The sequence below is a fragment of the Lampetra fluviatilis genome, chromosome 50 (genome assembly GCF_964198595.1).
Source record: "Lampetra fluviatilis chromosome 50, kcLamFluv1.1, whole genome shotgun sequence".
Classification (NCBI taxonomy): domain Eukaryota; kingdom Metazoa; phylum Chordata; class Hyperoartia; order Petromyzontiformes; family Petromyzontidae; genus Lampetra; species Lampetra fluviatilis.
Genome location: NC_136324.1, coordinates 2,316,932 through 2,333,863, shown reverse-complemented (window position 1 = coordinate 2,333,863; position 16,932 = coordinate 2,316,932). Strand labels below are relative to the sequence as shown.

The window sequence follows — 16,932 nt, the reverse complement described above, 5'->3', positions numbered from 1 at the left end:
CGATGACGCGCGCGACCGTTAACGGAGGACGGAGGAGAAGGGGGGGGTCAATGAGGTCATGAGGTCAACCTCTGTAGACAGGGGCCTAGCGACTGGACGGTAGGGATCGTTACGCGGGTCAGAAAACGACGACAAGGGGGGTGGTGGAGGTCAGTGAAGTTGTGGCCACATTTGCATGCCAGTAGCTTTGACTGCCCGTGGGCTGGAGCAATCGTGGTGGGCGGAGTGCGCTGTGAATCCGGCAACCCGAGTTCGATTCCCGGCCCCGGCTATAGCCGAGCGGCGAGCGATATTCGAAACGATTCCTGGGCACCACCCCCTTTGACCAACCCGCACGGACAGCATGGTGAAGTACGGTCAAACAATCTCCATGACCGACTTGGGGAGGCTTACATCCACGCAAATAAAATCTGGGCAAAAACTTTGGTTCATAGAAGTGGAGTTATTGCAACTTCTCAATGTGGAAAACCCAGTCACTAGAATAAGGTCCACGACATCGCCATAGCAACTACCGTTCCCACAAAGCTTGACAAATATTGCTTGCGGACAGCTCCTGGTTTTAGGTTTTAGAATAAATTTCAGGACGAGTGTGAACGTGACTTGGGCTGTGCAGAGGACCTGGCGACCCGAGTTCGATTCCCGCTCATGGCCAACACCGGTGACGATTATCTAAACCGGTCCTGGGCCTCCCCTAGGTCGACTCAGCCTCAAATTAGTACCTGGTGCAGTGTGTAGTAAACATCGTCACTGGGTAAAGATAGGCGTTCGGGCGTGGTGCTGGCCACACCACCCACTTCGTGTGCCGTGCCGGCATTCATAGGAGCTCGCTAACAGCACTTGCTCCAACAGTCTGTTAAGGCTACATGGGGGAATCTTTGTCTTCGTGTGCGCGCGTGAGAAAAAACATTCTTGCGCTTGGGATAACTGCTCGGGAGGAGAGAGGTCGCTGCACAACCGGGATCGGTGTTGCCGCACGTGTTACGCGCATTCAATGTTTGATATTGGACTTTAAAACACACACACACACATGCTTGGCTGAGTCGCATGTATGTGTTGGGCTTGGTACCGCTCCCTGAGGCTCGGTGCCTCGAGGTCAGTTGGACCAAGGGAGCTTTAAATCCCCGAGTCTCTCCCCGGCACTAAACAGACCAATCCAAAGAAAACAGCTCTCGCCACCCACAACTCCAGGCACAGCCACTCCACATTAGGGCCGGTTGTGCCTGGAGGGTTCCATTTAGTGCGGGGTGGCGTGGGGGGGGGGATACTGGCGCATAAACCACCACCTCCCCCCCCCCTCACACACACTCTGCGAAGCATCACAGTTCACGAGGATGCCTATTGTGAGGCAGAGGTCGCAACCGGGTACCCGATACCCGTACCCTACCCGATACCCGGCTACCCGTACCCGGCCGGGTACGGGTAGCCGTTTGCGACCGTGGTGCGGCCGGGTACGGGTAGGCCGTGAGTCACTGGTGAGTAACCGTTTGTCACTCATTTCGGGTAGGGTATGGGTACGGGTAGGGAACGGGTACCCGTACCTGGCCGAGTACGGGTACGGTTACCCATTTGCGACCCTGGTGCGGCCGGGTACGGGTAAGGAATCAAAACCCGTTTGCGACCTCTGTTGTGAGGTAGCAACGATCCACTGTCACACACAGGGGCCCAAGGGTAAAGAAATTCGTGTCCGTTCCACTAGGGGTCATTCCGCTGCACCCTTGGCTGTGAGCCTTAGCGGCGGAGGCTGGAGGCCGTTCGTGCAAAGGTAAAGATCCACCGTGTAGTCCGCACAGGCTGTCAGGGCAAGTGTTGTTGGCGAGCACCTATGAAGGCCGGCACGGTGGGGGCGAGAGGGTGTAGTGGAGGGCATTATGCCTGGATGCCTTTGTCTCCCCCATTGCTGATGTTTATCCACCACACCAAGTACTCACTCACGGTTCAGATAATATTAGCCGTGAGTGAGAGTCGAGTACGGGTTCTTAACCACCGCACGACCATGACCCACATCGATACGACCACGCACACACGCACGCGCGTACACGCACACGCGCGCGTTACAATACGAAATGCACTTCTGGGGGCCAAAAGACAACATTTAGAACTGGATGCCTGGCATAGAAACTCCAGCGCAGATTTAGTTTTTCCTCTCTTACCACCAGGACTTTAAGACTGCTGGTGCTGTTGTGTGTTTTTGTTGTTGTTGTTGTTGGCTGCCTACAGCCATCGCTCCTGCTGTTTGTGCAGCCACATGGTTCTGCTTTCTGGTCCGTCTAATTTCGAGTGATAGAAGCGCGCAGGTAAGTCTAACAGTGGCATTGTGAATGACGCGATTGTATCAGGGCGGCATTACAAAAACGGCCCACGCTTGCATATACAAATGGCGCGAGCGGTGTATAAATTAAACAAACCTTATGAGCAGCACAGAGGGAATAATCAACTTCATGGCCGATGAACTTTCATGGTGCGTCAGTATTTTCCGCTGGCAATTGTGCTTCGCAAAGTTCTTTAAACCCATTTTTAGTTCACCATTAAGTCACCCTGAAGCAAGTATTCACATATGAAACTCCTCTTATCTGCACAGATCCTATTATTCGTGACATTTTACCACAACTTTAATTGTTTTTCCTGACACTTCAGGGCCTTTCCTCTTTTCGCAAGTGGCCACGGTTAACCTGGGGCATCATTGACACAATTAAAAAGGGGTTCCCAAAAATATGTTCTGGCCACAGGTAACCGGTCACGAAAAATAGCGTTGCGGACAAGATGGCGAGATGTTAACTACCTCGCCTGGTATACAGAAGGTCGTGGGCTCAATCCTGACCACTGATGCCTGTATTTTAGGAGTTTGCGTGTCTCTCTCTCCGTGGTCACGTGGATTTTTCTCCGAGTGCTCCGGGGTTTCCCTTCGCATTTAGAAGCATGCGTTTAGAGTATATGGCTGCTATAAATGTCCACACGATGATCAGCCACTTCGTTCAGCTATAATTTGTGGCCAGGTAGCTTCTGAAAAAGAGCCATGCAGCTCAGTGGGCCTTACCTGGTAAACAAAAAATAGTTTAGTAATAGTTTAAAGTACAAGCCCCTCCACATTTCATGATTATAAAAATAAAAGATGCTCGGATGACAACAGTTGAGGGGAGGCTGTACCACTGAGACAATTACTCATCGCTATAATCCGTGTCGGACTCTAATGCGTCTTCTGCAGACACGACCACGATCGACAGCAGTGGCAGAAATATTTTGTGCTGTCCACAGGAGGATTATTGCGTTCACAAACGTTCCTTTTGTGTTCAGGACACATTAAAATCAGGGCGTAATGCCGCCTCAAACATGCCAGTGGTGTTTGGATAATCCGTGACATTCCCACACCCTCGAAAATAACTGGGCTGAAGACAAAACGTGAAAAACTGCACGTCAGCTGGTTTTCTCTCTGGGATCTGGTCCAAAGAGCTCGCAAAAACCATTGCGGATTTTTTTTTTAAGCGTTAAAAATGAAGTTACAATAAATCCGTGACATGCCGAGGTGTGGGATGTAAGAGTGTGCGTGTGTGAAAATAAGGTGCTCAAGTTTTGATAAGCCCTCTCTCTTTATAAAGCAGGCTGTCGGCCAAAACATCGCCGCCCTTATTTTGTTTCGGGGGTACATATCATAGCTGCAAATTCCCTTTTCATTTTGTAATCCTCACCGGGCGGTCGGCACAATTCCCCGGGCGTGTTCACCGACACCTCGACTCAGCGAGAGCTCTATTTAAAGTGGTGTTACCTCACTGCCAAAAGCAACACCGGCCCAATCCACAGCCAGTGTTGTACATCGGCTAACGTATCATCATCATCATCGTCGTCGTCATCATCGCCGTCATCAGCCATGATCGGTCCACTGCCAGATGAAGGCCTCTCTCTCCAAGCCGCCGCCAGTCGCATTCAGAGTACGCGGAATGGTCAACGTGCCAATACACGACAAGCTAGCACTGGCTTGTGCTCATCTCCAATGCTTGGTTGTGAAGCCTCGAAATAAATTTCACAGCAACCAGTTCATCCACCGGCACAATAATTTTGACTTCATCATCGCCACCTCTCATGATTCTGCGATGTAGAAATCCAATTCAAAACCTACGCATGAGCTGACTGAATCGATCCATCTCTTCAGTGCACTCGCGGTTGGACGCGTTCCATTTCTTGGCTACCACTCCGTCACACATTTTTGAGTAGATGCTGGATTCAAGCCCAGGCCACTGGCATGAAAGTTCAGTGTAGCACAACATGGACAAAGCACACATCCTCCCACCCTGGCAAACATTTTCTGCAGTCTTACAATTCAGTTAATGGCATCCATACGTTCACAACAGCAGGCCATCACAGGCTGCGTGTCAGCCACTAAGGCATAGGCCTCAATGAGAAATAGAGACAGCATGCTCCCCCGTTAATGGTTACAGCTACGAGAGGTGAACTACACAAGCGCACGTGGCCAAGAGAGAGGGGGTGAGCAGTTTTTTTCCAACAGCGTATTTTGTTTTCCTTTTAAGAGAATGCTCAACCAAGTACCTTATAGCAACCTCCAGTAAAATCCGAACAATGTTTTCACGCACGTTGCCACTCGCACAAAGGCCTGACGCACTCCGACTATCCCCTAAAAATGTCACGTTCATGCCGGGACGGAAAGGCGCCGTTTCGATGGAGCGACAAAAATGTTGGCCCCAAATTTTTTTCGTGTGTTAAATCGTACGGATATATTTATTCAAACCAGGATGGTGCCAATTTGCACAGGACTGACACACGAGCAGGGCTTTAATTGGATCCGAATGGCCGGTGAAACACGAGGAGACCTGCACCAACAAGAAAAAAAACCTCTGCCAAAGGGAGAAAGAGAGAGAGGGGCCCTTCTCAGAGTGAAGTGTAACGGCAGGCCGGCTGTCCCTTTAGGTTGCTAATCTGTCAAAAATGGTGCACATTGTTGAAACGTGAAAAGAGAAAAAGGAAGGCGAGGAAGTAAAAAAATGTATGTAAATATTTTTTAGCCATCGCACGTTTTCAAATGTGGCTATGATGCAATGTACGTTTCATCACAGCTGTGTTTGTACTTCATTACTAACAGTGCGACTGCAAGCTAGTTTTTTTTCACAATTTTTTTATCACGAGCAGGTCCAGTTCTATCCACAAATCAGGTTCACATGTGGTAGGGTTAAGTGTGGGTATACTCCCAACTCTTCCAAGACGTCTGGAAAGAGTAGAAGAGTAGGCAAAAAGACCATCTGGAGGAGCGTTCCAAAAGCTTCTTCGAGCGAAGGGTCTTTCCGCCGGTATCGTGAAGAGCAAGCAATTGCAGGGCTGCACCTTGAGTTATGTATTCATGTTCTGGGTGCAATTGTAAACAACAGACATCTAATCGGCATCATCATTGGCTCATTGCAGCTCAAAGAATCAACAGTCCTACAAGGCGTGAAGTTAGGAGATGTCCCGTGTGTGTGTGTGTGCTTGGCATTTGAAGAGGCCCGAAGACCAGAATTAGGGTGGGTGGATGGGGAGAATGTTGTGTGTAATCTACCCTTAATGACGATTAGAAAGATAGTTAAACACTGCCATTTGTAAATATAAAACAAAACGAAACTGCAGGTTGCGTAAAGGGAATGCCTCTCCAACCAGACGGGAGTTTTTGTCTCAGGGCCAGGCAAGGTTACGCGGCAAAACAAAGCGTCACCCGGGGATACGGCAATAAACTTTCAAAAAAATAATCGCACGGAAATATTCCTCGCAGGCCGATCCCTGCGCGATCGATTATCGCTTAACCGCAACAGCAGCAGACGTTCTTTGCCGCCTCTGAAAGCCGCTGCGGCGGGCAAACGCGGGGGGCAGGTTCGCGACGGCACTTCTGGGGTGCGCAATTGGGCAGATCACGCGACGCGGCGAGCTTATTCTTCGAGCTGGCTTTTACGAAGGAACTCGCACAGTTTGTGAAAGTTCGCCCTCGGGGCTGTATTAAGACGCGCGTTGGCACGTTCTATTCATTTGTTGGGGCGGAGGTGGCGGGGGAGTATCCGTGGCCCATATATCCGTCACCAAGCAGCCCCCTTGCGCACCGCGGCTTCGCCACCCTCACCCACCTGTTTCCCAGTCCTCCTTTCACGGGGGTCGTCGCCCAACACGATAGCGAATCTCGCTTAATGCGGGAGGGGGGACGGGGTGATGCAACGTTTCAAAGAAGCGGGTACGGTGCTTTTCAGGCCCTGCACAAAAACGGTGAAACTCCGTTTTTCTCCCACTTTCCAGTGTCCGTGTCACAGTCAAAGTTATTTTGCAATGGGGGGGGGGGGGGGGTGTTTTTGTGGTTAGATCGCGTAAATATACAAATGTGCCGTTAAACCCGTCACCACCCGACACGGCCAATCAGTAAGGATTGTCACGTAAACAGAACGTGACAATTCGTTACTAGTTCAGCACACCGGTGCGTTGGGGAGTAAACGTAGAACATTTACCATTCTAGTGCCGTGACGTTTCGCCGGAAATTACAACCAACATCATCAGGCGACAGCCAGAGTTGTGATTTATTTGAATGATAAAGCAAAGGGATTTATCGCTCAAATAAGTGTCGGGGCGGCACTCAACTCCTGCTTACAGACCTTCCTTCTGCCAGTGGTTGTGCAATTCCACATTCTGATGACAGGGGATAGCCTATTTATAGGACAACCACTCTGTGGGCAGCAGGCTGCACCGCTCGACGGAATGACGGCCAACTGATGAGACCCTTCGGCAGTGGCAGCCAAAGCGGAGAAACGCGTCCCGCGGGACGACGAGTGCAGAGATGGAGCCGTGCGATCGGGTGACGTGGCGAAGCGAAAGGTAGCAGCACTGGACCGTGAAGAATGGCGACGGTGTGGAGAGGCCTTCATAGTAATAATCATTTACATATTTATCCGGGGGAAGCTGCACTGCGTCATAGACTCTTTTTCAGGAGGGTCCTGCATTGGGTTTTTACTTTTCAATAAAAAAATGTATCCAAGTATGATGAGTGTTTTTTGTTACACCGGACTAGCACGGTTGGCTACGCACGGTGCGAAAGATGCGTGTGAAGAATCCGGAGCACCCGGAAAGAAAAATCCACACGTGCGAAGCGGCAACACTCAAATCCCCATACAGATGGAAACAGATGGTGATTAGTCCACGTGCTTTACTGCCTTCTCCGTGTGAGTCAGGGTACATGGCACCTCCTCTATGCTCATGGGCAGTGAGTTTCGCAGCATTTGTGTGATCCACCAACCCTCGCTGCTGTCTCCACAGTGCTGGATTACAGGCAGCCACGTGCAGCATCGTCATCGCCACGTGGCCTTCATACGGCGGTGGAGAGAAAATAGCTGCTGCGGCTGCTGCTGCTGCTGATGATGTTGATGATAAACACAACATTAATTGCAATGTGGATAAACGCAGCCAGTCGATGCAAATTAGAACCTTTTCACTGCACGTACGCCACAATGGTCGCTATTCTGCTGCAATGGTGCAGCTCTTGTCTTACAAATTGACTCTCATCGTGGCCTCGCAGAGGCGCGGACAAACAACTTCCTGTTAGCGCAGCCCTCGCGTGCCCCCTCTTCTAAAAACAAAACAACGACAAAGAACTGCTTAGGAGGAAAATGTCCCGGGTTTTTATTTTGGTTTCAAGAGCCTGTAAAAAAAGAAGGCAGCGAGAGAGGTGATCTCACGGCAGTAATTCTGTCACGGCTCACAAAACAAGACGAGGGGAGTGGACACGGCCGTGGCCAGGCAGCGTGACCCTCAAAGAATTTCACCGCCCATCCATCAGCAGCGGGGCCGACGTAAAACTTACGCCGGACAAATTTCGCAAAAGCCGTCCGACAAATTTTCAACGAGTGATCCTCGATATCTCCGTATCCTGCGCCTGTTTGGCTTCTGCCGGCATTCTTGGCTATTTTGAATGGGGGAGAGAGAGAGAGAGGGGAGAGGAAAAAAACGGACGCTGTTTGCTTTGGGTCATTGTTTCTGACTTTCATTGCGGCTTCCGTTGCTGCGGCATTCTTCGGCACAAGTAACCCCAGTGTTATGGCAACAACTCGTTTAAGAACAACGCCGTTAAAGTATGACTTTGAAACAAGACAGAATGTGAACGAAAGCCATGAAAGGATCTGATGACTTGAAATCGATCCATGTGCATTCTGTGCCGTTGAAGACATTAACTCGTAAACCCAACGGACATCGCGTGTTTATGTACAATGTCAAACATCTCATCACGATATCATCCGTTTATAACGCAGTTGTAATTAGACGGCAGGCTGAGCTAGGCTGACAAAAACCTACACGCACACACGATTGGTCGTGTGAAGGTTAATGGGCGCCACGGTGGCGAAATGTTAACTACCTCGCTTGGTATACAGGATGTCGAGGGTTCAATCCTGACCCTAACACCTGTATATTTGGAGTTCGCACGTTGCCCCCGTGGTCACGGGGATTTTTCTCCAAGTCCTCCGCTTTTTCCCTCCACATTTAGAAACATGCGTTTAAGAGTATTTGGCTGATATAAATGTCCACGTGATAAGCCACACTTTGTTGAACGATCGTTCGTGGCAAGGTCGCTTCTGAAAAAGAGCCACATAGCTCAGTGGGCCTTGCCTGGCAAACAAAAAAATAGTCGAGTTTAGTTCTCGTACAAGACTGATGCCTGTATTCCTCCACTCATCTGCCACGGTGACACGCATTGTGTCGAGGTTTGAGAACGAGTCTCAGGCGTTCGCCAGCATCCCGGGTGTGATTTATTTCGAATCCTGTCTGTTGTTATGTGCCGTTGAAGATCACTGAAGAACTTCCGGGTTTTTTTTTTGCCATGAACTTCATCTTTCACGTAACCCCCGGCTTTCAACCACGCAGCTCAAATAGCCAGAGTGGCGTCTTGCTCAATTGAGCTTTGAGTTTGGTGCCAGTGGTGGACATTCCACATTCATATGGCGGGGTCGAGGTTATCAACACGCCAATTACCGTTCGTTCACTTCTCTATAAAGTGGTACTCATGTTATCGAACTCCCCCACCCCCACCTTATGGCTTAAAGGGTGTGCTCATTCTACAGCTGAGTCACCTGGTCAGCCAAATACACATTTTTCTTTTCATAATGCGTGACACCTCGATTGACAACTATTGGGGTACGGATTAAAGTAGCACGGTTCCAGGCGTTCTCAATCCACCCAACCTTGCGTGGTGTTTGGTACCGTGCCTCGCCACGCTGTTCAGTGTGGGTTGGCAAAGGGTTGGCTAAGACGTCGCGGGGAGGGCAAGCCGGTTGTGATGTCACTCGCCGCTGATGTTTAGATTCAGAATCTTTATTTGATTCTCATGGCGGTACCCCAGGGAATCAAATAATACAAAATGGTCGAGGCAATTAAATATTTTATTTCTGGGACACTATTTTTTCCAGGGGTGTATTTAACTCCGCGACTGGGGTACCAATCAATGCGAAATCAGCGCCACTCCGCGATGTCGAAACGCAGCGAGGACGATTGCGCTGAAATCCTGAACGCTCGTACGCACCGTAGTGGTGCATCGTGTAAAGCTCGTCGAGATGAGTCGATTGCCGCATCGCCGACCATCAACAGACTAAAACTGACTGCATCACGGGCATTATGCGGGAGCCGGGGTACTATGGTACCCCGGGGTACCGCCATAAGGTTCATTTTATCCTGGAGAAATCCGATGAGCTATGAAGCAATTTTTTTTTTAAGATGTCCAGGAGGGGGCGGGTCAGAAAGTTACAACAGCAAACAAAACAAAGTATAGGAAAGGAACACAAATCACAAAAAATCTATACTTTAAATAGAGTATATAAGTTCAAATTGCATATGTATACCGCTATTCAGAAGCTTGGGCAAGGCAGCAAAACAACAGCAAGAATGGTCATAGACCAGTTAATGCATCTATCAAATACAATCGAATGACAACCTCGCCATCAACCAAGACTTCAACAATGTACCACGCCACCTTCTCGAGACCAGTCAATGCATCGGATGACAAGCTAGCCTTCTGGGATCGCGCACCGTCACCATCCTAGCCGGAGCCAGGATCCAAACGCGGGTAGCCGTAACCCAGCGCGCGAACCACATGGATGTCAAGGGGAGAAACTGCATTTTTGCCTTTGGTAGGGTTTTCCTTTGCAATAAATGCGGTAATGTGGGAGGAACGCGTCTTCCTTGCCTAGCCCAGAGCCTGCGTCTTTGACGATGAATGATTGAACCGAAGAAGACAGCGCTACACGAACCGAACGCCGCGAGGATGAACTCGTTTGGGAAATTTGGATGGTGCGGGGGGGAAGTGTCTGACACGGGTATGCGTGAGAACGCACGTGCATCTGAAGGGCCCGTGCCGGCACGTGTGAGCTCATGCACACGTGTGTCGAGCTACTCGCGTGCATTTAATTAGGCACGTAGCTAGCCGACCGAGAACACGTAGCACGAGTTAACGCGAGGAGTGTGTGCACGTCAGGTGCTATCCGAGTGTTCATTTGTGAGCGTGCGTGCACACCGCACGCGCGTGTGTGTGTGTAGTGTAGTGGCCAGGGCAACGCACTACGAATCTGGTCACGTGAGTTCGATTCCCGGTCACGGCCAAGGTCAGCGGCGAATATTTGAAATATCGGAACCGGTCCTGAACCTCTCCTAGGTCGACTCAGCCTAAATGCTGCGTTGCGTAAACATCAGCACAGGGGAGACAAAGGCTGCCGGGCACTGACCACGTCATCCATGTGCTGTGCCGGCCTTCATAGCTGCCCGCTATCAGCACACGCCCCAACCGCCAGTGTAGGCTATACGGCCGGATCTTTGTGTCTGTGTTCATGCGCACACACACACACAAGCACGCCGTTTGGACTTGGCGCTAATCCTGGCCACCTGGTTTCCTGTGCCGTTCAGACAGAAGGCAGTCAGACAGACCGTGGCAGCCTGTGGCAGCCCGTGGCACATAGTTTCACTTGCGCCGACTTACGAAAGCCAAATTTTGCACGCAATTGCAGCCACTGCTATTTGCCAGACGCCCTTGCCTCAAAATTCAAAACCGCGGAGAAATATGTATCGGCGGTAATTAGCCGTTTCACCATTTATTTATTTTAACCTATACATTGCAGCGGTGACATAACTGTCGGGCAATTTCGAGATCGGGCACGCTGAGTCTGACCATGACAACAGCGTGCATCTTGGGGGTCTCCACAATGCTAAAGGAATTTACGATGAATGCATGAGCGGTCTCTCGCTCGATCGTCACGCAAGAGAAGACAATAACTGACAAGGACTGCTGAGAACTGGGCAACGCTTGATGCGTTTTGCATTTTACAATGGAAAACTCAACTTGTTTTTCGTGGAAGGCCGGAGGATGTGGCCGCAAAATGGGGGTAGCAAATGTGGGAACGGCCTCAAGTATATCCTAAAACAATGTCCATGTTCCTGTTCTGAATAAAAATTACGTTTTGCGCAGAAATCATCTTCAGCCCTGTTTTGCCAATCCAGTGATGGGTTCCACACACCCCAATGCTGTGTAAGACCTGGGTTTTTTTTACCATACTTCACCACGCTGGTCAGTGCGGGTTTGTAAAGCTGACGGGAAGGAAAGGGGGACCGATTAAAATCTCCCCTGCCACTGATCCTAGCTGTGGCTGGGAATCAAACCCAGGTCACCGGGTTTATAACGCGGTGCGCGTAAGCCTCGGCGTTACCGATCCCCTCCCCATTTCTATTTTCAGTAGGATGATTCATCATTGTGTGCAACCACTTCAAGGCAATGCGATACTGTGGATGAATATGTGCATAGGCATGCACATGCAGAAGTTTAGGGAAAAAAAGCTGACAAAGCAGAAGACATATTCCTGCATAATCTTTCGCAGTTGTGCTGAACATCTCTCCGATGTGTTTTCTGGTTGTACTTGCTCCTGAAGAAATAAGCGTCGAAGAGCGAACCAGAAGACATGCAAGTGGTGTGTGTCTGCGCTAGCGTTTAACGTACGGACGTAGAAATCCAGCCAAGGGAGCGGTGGTGTAGCAGTCAGCGCGCTGCGCTACAAAAACGGCAAGGCCGAGTTGGTTTCCCGCTCACGGCCAACACCAGTGAAGATTACCTCAACCAGTCCTGGGCCTCCCCTAGGTCAACTCAGTCTCAAATGAGCACCTGGTGCAATGTGTAAACATTGCCACTGGGGAGACAAAGGCGGCCGTGCCGGTACCTAAGAGCACTTGCCCCGAAAGTCTGTTACAGGCTATGCGGGGGATATTTGTCTTAAGCTAGCGTTTAACGTACGGACACAGAAACCCAAGGAAGGGCCTTCCGCTGACGATCTGTCGCGTTGAGATTCGCGCTCGGACGGCTACAACGCTCCGAGCGACAAACGAGCCAACGCGGCGCTGCGCGTCTCCAGGCGACTGCGAAAGAAAAAAAGAAAACGTCATATTTGGCGAACGGCTGCAGAAGTGATATCACAGTTATAAAAGAGCGTGAGCTCAGCAAGCACAGAGGACAAGCCTTCACCTCAGAAGCAATTATAAGTTTGGATTCTTCTTTTTTTATCGTAAAGTTATAGTTTTTGTAAAAAAAAAAAGGCCTTCATTGAATTACTCACTATTGACTCATTTCAAGGTGGCAGATTTGCAAAAATGACTCATCACAAAAAAGTGGTTTTGGAAGGAATACGCAACACCCGGTAAAAAAAAAAAGCCACACAGTTTTTTCCGTCCCAAGCGCTCAGGGTCCGGCGAGCGAGAAATTGTTTTAACTGCACCCAAACGCGTCACTTTAATGCAAAGTGAGCACACATCAGACGCAGCCCGGCGGTCAACTTTCGGGGGGGTGGGGGGGGGGGAGAGTTGGTGGAGGAAGAGGGGGGGGTCGGAAACAAGGCGCGGAGCGGGGGCCCCGCGCTTCTGGAAGTTTGAAATGACACGTCGCCACGCACGCAGACTCGACCCACGGGCGCTGGCACGACCCGGCCATTACGTAACGTCACGGCTCACGGCAGCCGCCAGGAAGACGCGGAAAGCCGGAGGGCAATTAGTGGGCCCCGCCGGCGTCTGGCGGGCAACGCGATGCAGACTCCATTTTTTTGTTGGGGGGGGGGGGGCTGGCGGCTCGAGTGTTGAGTGGAGGAGAAATGGCAGAGGTGGCTGGATGGCTCGGGGGGAGGAGGAGGGGGGGTCAGAGGTCAAAGCCCTGGAGCCGGCAATTATGATCTCTCGTGGAGGAGCATGAAGCATCATCGCGAGAACTCCGGTTGTCGCAGCAGCAGCAGCAGCGGCAGCAGCGACGGCTTTTGGCTCGGCCTTCGCTTGCAGATGTGCTTCCGCGGCCGTCTGGAACGCTCTTCCTTTCTATATTAGGAAGCCGCTGGGAGCTATGCACTTTTAAATCATCCAGATTTTAAAACTAATTTCTGTGGAACAGCTTTTTGTGCTTAATTTGTTGTCCTTCCCCCGCACCTGCGATTAGCACGGTTGGCTACGTACGGTGCCAAAGAAGTTCAACATACATAGAACATACATACAACATACATGTACATACAACCTGGGTTTCAGCCACAAGTGTAGTGAGATGGGTGGGCTCAGCCTGGTTACAAACGATTGCACATTAACACGTTTGTTTGTCCTCTGAAGCCTGTATTATAACCAAGTGGGAGACTGGTGAGACGAAAAATCTCATTTATTAAATTAAACATAACTACTCGATAGCCCTACACAGTGTGTGTATATGTGTATATATACACAGTAATACAACGGTTTATGGCGGGGATGCGTTCCTGAAAGGTGCGACGACGAATATCGAAACAATGTCAATCAAAGCGATTTATAGGTTGGTATTGGATGGCGGAGGCGAAGGCTGAGTGGCGACGGATAGCAAGAAAGGACGGACGATGCGGTCAGCGACGCGAGTGTATGGGGTCGAAGCGACTCAAATCGAGTCTTGGTATCTATATATATGAAGTATTGGAAAATGACGGCAGGAAACTCCTTGACGGGAACACACTTCTTTTATTAAATCTTGACTTGTAACAATACAACGCGTGGCCTCTCTTCTTCACACCGCACTTCTCTTGACTCAGGATTCTGTGCTGCCGGCTCTCTGTGCCTCGTGTAGACTCCGCGCCTCGGCTACACTCCTCTCTCGCCTCGTGTAGACTCTGCGCCTCTGCTACACTCTCCTCTCTCGCCTCGTGTAGACTTTGCCTCTCTCGCGCTGGCTACACCGTATGCATACTCGGCTCGTGCAGACCGTTCTCTCTCGCTGGCTACACCGTATGCATACTCGGCTCGTGCAGACCGTTCTCTCTCGCTGGCTACACACTACACATTACTCAACTCGTGTAGACCGTTCTATCTCGCTGGCTACACACTATACATTACTCTCTTCTACTCTCCATTACTCTCCTCTCCGGGCTCTATCTCTACACCTTCGTCTTCATTCTTAGATGGTTCCACTTCTGCCCCTTGCTCCTCTGTGCATCACCTTATATACCCCTTCTTCCCGGGAGACGGAGCGGATGCGGACCTCAACGTCGGCACCGCTCCTCCGTTACCCAATCCCCACGCGCTATCCCCACGATCCGGTTCCGCTCAGCGCGTGTTTCCACTCTCCGACCAATCACACCGCGCTGCTACCCGATCACTCCCTCTGGGCGCGTCACCGGCACACAGCCAATCAGCAGCACTACCCCCACCCGCGCACTGACGCCTGCTCCTCCCCGTCAGCGCGCGTCACCACACACACACCCGTACATACGCGCTGGCACACGACATATACACCCAGCGCGTATCACCACTACATATATATAAAAGAAAAATTTGTGAATGTGTGTCTGTTCGAAATGTTTAGCATACTTACTGACATTCAACAAACTTGAAATTTGGCATGTGGGTAGGTTCCAGACTGTACACAATGCAAAAAGTATAAAAAATGACTTCTGCATTTTGGGGGGCGGGGGGGAGCAATAATGGATATAATATATTGCACGGCAAGTGAGCGGTGATGTCACATCTGTGATGTCACCCGCATGCGGCAGCGTCACGCAGTGTGCCTGCTGACGTCACACCCCCTCCCACCCTCCGCGTATGCCGTGTATTAATCCAAGACAAGAATCCAAGTCTCGGGCGAAGCCGGGTAGTAAAGCTAGTCATTAATAAAGCGACGTGTTCGCGGGACGACGTAAAACAGGCGGAGACGTGAATCGAGGGATTGCTGCAATGCAGTTACCCGACAATTCGGACAGCGGTTAAAGAAAATAAATAATCACCTTCAACTGGAGTTGTCACTTCTCCCGAATTCTGTGCCCCAACCGCAAAACGTATTCTCGTGCGTTTACTTCATTGGGAGGAAGGCGCCCGTCACCTACTCTGCGAGACGGATGTAAAGCTGGCACCGGCAGAGCGCTCGGAGCGACGATCGTTGAGTGCTCGGTAAATAGCCGCCTTTGCCGGGCAGGTTTGTTAACTCGCGGCGTTTTTTTGTGTGTTTTTTTTCTCTGCGATGGAAAATAATGTTCCTTCGTCGTTCAAACACAACGCGTGTATTTTTCCAACGTGTGCATCGTGCTTCTCTCTTTTTTTTAACGCTTCTCAAATGAGGTTGAATGCGTCAATGCGTTGGTGCTGTCCGTCCGTTGCATCGTCAACGGTTGGGGGGGGATGGGGGGGGGGACGTGATAACTTTCGTAAATATGATCCTACGCGAATTCAACTTTAGGATAAAGTTGTTTTGCTAATAGCGAGATACCCCGTAGAAAGATGTACCAATTCGATCAAAGGGGTTTCCCCGAGGGCAAACAAAATAATCAGCGCTCAGAGAAATGATGCCTCGGGATATGCGCATGACCAGCTCAGATGCGAGCGTAGAGCTGACCAAGTTTTATTCCCAGCCACGGCTAAACTAAACTCCACTATTTAATATTTTAACAGGTAAGGCCCCAAATGAGCTCACCGAAGTGGCTTAGCACGTGGAAATTCATAGCAGCCAAATTACTCTACATCAGTGGCGAATGATGCCTGGTCCAGTTCAGGGCCCACTCCCCCCAACCCCTTCTTCAACCCTTACTAACCATTTCGATTTAAAGCTTTCGTGACTGCAGTGATTCATCTTCTTGGTTCTTTCGGTAAAGTCACGTAGAAGGTAAATAATAAAATAATTCTCACGACGTTTCGGCCACAACGCAAACAGCCGTCCTCAGGTGAAGACCAGGTCTGTCGGGGAGACAGCGTCTGACCCTGTCTCCCCGACAGACCTGGTCCTTACTAACCAGTATGGTGAAGTATGGTGAAACAACCCCCATAACCAACACGGCGTGAGAAGGCCTTCGTCCGGCAGTGGGATGACATAGGGTTGCATCATTAATACTTCGTAACGACATGGAAGTCAGAGAGGAGTTGCACCGAGGAGATGGAGCGATGAAATCAGCCGGCGTGCAGGTGCTAGGTGGGATTATTAACATCGCAGAGCGGTAGTGCAGCAGTTGGCATGCTGCACTACCCCGCTGACGTCGACCAACACTGGTGACGATTATCTGAACCGGTCCGACGCCTCCCCTAGGTTGACTCAGCCTCGATTGAGTAGCTGGTGCGGTGTGTACTCACTAACAGTGCTTGCCCCAACAGTCTGTTAAGGCTCTACGGAGGATGCTTGTCTGTGTATTACATCGTAGGACAGTGAGAGGTGGCGGATGGCTTGGTCAGACGGTCATCCAGCAGTGAATTGACGCAGGTCTGCGTGTTAAGTCCCACTTTATACTACAGGTACTCTTTAGCCAACATTGACATTTTATATATACAAATAAACCCGATGTAGTATATTGTGCTTACCGCATAAACACGGGACCTCAAAATAAACCCAATGAATAGCTGGCCTTGACCTCTTTACAGTTCCCTACGAATAAACGCAAAAGGCACGCACAGAGCTGTTACATCTACCACGTGATGAACTGC

General features: G+C 50.4%; 2 protein-coding genes across 2 annotated transcripts in view; one reads left to right on the top strand and one right to left on the bottom strand.

Annotated features, from left to right (window-relative positions):
* CMSS1 (cms1 ribosomal small subunit homolog) overlaps nucleotides 1–16,932 on the bottom strand; it is a 171,709-nt gene that overhangs the window by 102,889 nt on the left and 51,888 nt on the right. The window lies entirely within an intron of this gene.
* Nucleotides 1–16,932, top strand: part of LOC144948611 (filamin-A-interacting protein 1-like) — a 132,289-nt gene that overhangs the window by 67,836 nt on the left and 47,521 nt on the right. The window lies entirely within an intron of this gene.